General features: G+C 34.9%; 1 pseudogene; it reads left to right on the top strand.

Annotated features, from left to right (window-relative positions):
• Nucleotides 1–388: 388 nt before the first annotated feature.
• On the top strand, nt 389–488 carry LOC138809359 (U6 spliceosomal RNA; annotated as a pseudogene).
• The last annotated feature ends 3,679 nt before the right edge of the window (nt 489–4,167 follow it).

Here is a 4,167-nt window from a genome sequence, read left to right as displayed (position 1 = left end):
TATCAGTGAGACTTCTTTGCGAAATTTTAAGCTGCAGAAGTTTAGAAGTAGCTCTTAAGCAAGGCTTACTTTGAATCCATTAGCTCCACAAAGGTAACTCAGTTGATAAATAAGTACTTGAAATGCCATCACCTTTGGACTTAGCTATAAAGGCTTCAAAATATGATCAAATTAAAAATGAAAACGACAAAATAGTCATTGACAAAAATTGCAAATGTGAGCAATCAACCAAACAATATAAGTTTTTGCCACTATACACAGAAATTTAGAGAAATAAGATCAATAACATTTTAGGAACAATAAGGATTCCTTTTTACAAATAGGCAACCAAGGATATATGCCTGTATAAAGGTTGCATCATTAACTACTTAAATTTAAAGGATACTACATGCTTCAGCAGCAGGTCTACCCAAGTGACAAAAATACAGAGATTAGCATGGCACTTGCAGAAGGATGATACAAAAATTCGTGAAATATTCCATATTTTTAATTCTTCAAATGCAAGAAATGAAAAAGTTATGAAAAAGTTTATTACAAAAATACAAGTGTAACAATACATGTAATTCATAGAATTAAAGGTTAGTTTGACATCAGTGTATTAAATCTTCACTTTAGAAAGGCCCTTACATAGCATAACCTTTACAAAACTTGAAATTAGATAACATTATCATCTTATTCCAAAGAAATAAAATCCTGTAAGGACCTAGGAAAAAAGGAATCTTAACTTTTTCTATATGGAATGTAATCTGAAAGGACACATTTATTAATGAACCTATATATTATAAAAAATGTAGACTTCAAAGTATTATATCTAGAAAATAATGAAATAGATTATGGACTTTATACAAACCTAGATATACTTTTTTTCAGACAAGCACCAGGAATAACTTTAGTTTCTATACTATTCATTTCAACAGATAAGTTAAAATTAAAAAAAAACCACAAACTCTTCAGAAATCATTATAGATGCATACAAACAACTCTTGAATACATTTTGACATCAAAGTGAGGCAATTCACATGGAAGAATACCATGGAATCCATGAATTTTTAAATTAAGATATTGCTGTTGCTTTTTATTCTGAAAATATTTGTAGGGACACAAAGGATGGAATGGCACTTTTGAAATTTAAGAAACTTAACCAAACCATTACTACGTAGGAGAATAATTTGTACAGCCTTCCACAACTTCAAAGAGGTAGTGATACATACTTATCCTTTTGCCAATATCAAATGCAGTTTCTTCCAAGTTATTCTTCAGACCCGGTTTGAAAAAATGGTTCAACAGAAGAAGATACAGCATATCTTTGCTATTTCTGTTCCCAGCAGCAAGATGCAAGGGGATCAAGAGGCCTTTAGTTTGGGGATTGGTATCTGCATCATGATGAAGTAAAAAAAATCCATTCTGGTATTAATCCACATAAAAGTACTATGCAGGGGTGCCAAGCCATTCACAGTTATTGCATGAATATCTGCCTTGAGCTGCCAACTCATGGACAATGTCTACATGTCCACTCTAGGCTTCCCGATGAAGAGGAGTATACTTATCCTCATCCCTGGTATTCATATGAGAGGCCTTTTTGAAAAGGAATCTCCGCACTGCAGTAAGCCCAAAGAAGAAATTTGCTTGCATTCTTCTCCATTATTTTCTTGCAATTGATACCATTCCTCACGTTTTCATCTAGTTGATTGTCTTCATCAGAATTGCCTAACCAGAGACTTCGAGTACCAGTGGGAATGAGGTGTACATGTATTTCCCCAATAGTTCACATTGGTTGAACTGGTCAGAAAAATCTGGTGAATTTCCTACATGTTTTTTCACCATGATTTATTTTCTCTTTTTTGATTTTTACTATTTTAAATTATTCTAACTGGAGAGTAGGTAATTGATAGAGAGCAGAGGAAAGACTTTCCTTTGTATTCAAATGCACAGACTGAAAATTAGGACCAGGGATGTCTTCATGTGCAGATTATTCTAGGAATGAGAAAATAGGAAACTACGTAATATGATTTGAGAAATACAATGATATAGTGTAAGAGAAGTCACTATTCTATATATGAGCTTTAAGAGATTTCTAATACATCCATTATTTATTGGTACTCAACATTAGAAAAAAATGTATAATGCAGTAGTAAAATAGAAGTCCTTTGCTTGACTACTTAAATACCTTGTTTTTTTGTTTTGTTTTTTGTTTTTTGTTTTTTTATTGTGAAAATACTGTACAGAGGGGTTAAAATTACATGGGCAAGATAGTGAGTACATTTCTTATCAAGCATTTTAGCCTCCTCCTTTGTTTACCTTTCCCATCCCTTCCCAGCCTCACCTAGACCCCCACCGAATCCTCCCCCCTCCGCACCAAAGTTGTAAAGTTCATTTTCGACGTGACAACATGTACTTATCATTTTGGCAACGGGTCCACTTGTATCCTTATTTAAATGACTTGTTTTTCCCCTCCCCCTCCACAAATTATACCAACATCAAAAACAGTGAAAGCAGGGGTTATCCTATGGGGGAGGGACATACAAAGCAACAAAGTTATAATCTTATAAATACGTAGGAAACAAATGCATGAAAGAAAAAAAAATTAAATACGTATCTTAGGGTTCATTTACCTAACTTCACCTGATCTGACCTTTTCTGTTGACTCATACATATACTAGATATTGCAAATAAGAGAAACCATGGAACCTATGGGAAACTATGTTTCTTTGGGCTTGGATTACTTCACTTAATATAATTTTTTCCAAGCCTTTCCATTTCCTAACAAATGGGGCAATGTCATTCTTTCTGACGGAGGCATAGAATTCCATTGTATATATATATCACATTTTCTTGATCCATTCATCTACTGAGGGGCATCTGGGTTGGTTCCATATCTTAGCTATGGTAAATAATGCTGCAATAAACATAGTTGTGCTGGTAGCTTTAGTTTGGTCTTGTTTGTAAACATTTGGGTAAATGCCCAAAAGTGGGATTGCTGGGTCATAAGGGAGCTCTATGTGGAGTCTTTTCAGGAACCTCCATACTACTTTCGAAAGTGGTTGAACAAGTTTACACTCCCACAAACAATTAAGTATGGTTCCCTTCTGTCCACACCCCCTACAGCATCTGTTGTTATTTGAGTTCTTGATTTTTGCCATTCTAACTGGGGTGAGGTGGTATCACAATGTCGTTTTGATTTGCATTTCTTTTATTGCTAGGGAGGTTGAGCATTTCTTCATGTGTCTATTGGCTATCCATCTTTCTTCTTCAGAGAAGTTTCTCTTTAAGTCTTTATCCCACTTATATATTGGGCAGTTGTTTCTTTGAGGATTTGCTGTTGGGGGACTTAATTTTTTGAGTTCCAAGTATATTTTAGATAGGAGACCCTTGTCCGTTGTATAGATAGTAAAGATCTTCTCCCAATCCCTAGGCTTTCTATTGATCTTGCTAGCTATGTCCTTTGACATGCAGAAGCTCTGCAACTTCATGTAATCCCATTTCTTCAATCTTTCTTTGATTTCTTGTGTTTCTGGGTCTCTATTAAGAAAATGTTGGCCTGCACCAAAGAGACCTAGGGTTTCTCATATTCCATCCCGTAATGTTTTCAGAGTGTCTGCTTTGAATCCGAGGTCTTTGATCCATTTGGAGTTGATTCTGGTGCAGGGTGATAGATAAGGATCTAGCATTAGTTTTCTACAAGTAGTTAACCAATTTTGCAAGCTCCATTTAGTGAAGAGGCTGTCTTTCCTCTATTCTAATTTTTTAGCTCCCTTTTGAAAGATTAGATGGCTATAGGTGGGTAGGTTCTTTTCTGGGATTTCAATTCTATTCCATTGGTCCTGAGGTCTGTTCTTGTGCCAGAACCAAGCTGTTTTGATTACTATAGCTTTATAGTAGATTTTGAAATTTGGTATTGATATTTCTCCAGTACTGTTCTTTCTGTTGAGGAGGGTTTTTGCTATTCGGTGTCTTTTGTTGTTCCATATGAATTTTTGGATTGCCTCTTCTATTTCCTTGAAGAATGAGGTTGGAATTTTGATAGGTATCGCATTGAATTTGTAGATAGCCTTGGGAATTATTGCCATTTTCACGATGTTAATCTTTCCAATCCAGGAGCATGGAAGGTTTGACCATTTTCAAAGTTCTGGTTTGATTTCCTTTTTCAAGCTTTTAAAGTTTTCATCA

This window comes from Dipodomys merriami, unplaced genomic scaffold, assembly GCF_024711535.1.
Source record: "Dipodomys merriami isolate MVZ:Mamm:240054 unplaced genomic scaffold, mDipMer1.0.p SCAF_494, whole genome shotgun sequence".
Lineage (NCBI taxonomy): Eukaryota > Metazoa > Chordata > Mammalia > Rodentia > Heteromyidae > Dipodomys > Dipodomys merriami.
Note: the sequence above shows the minus strand (reverse complement) of the source record. Positions and strands in the feature narration are given on the sequence as shown.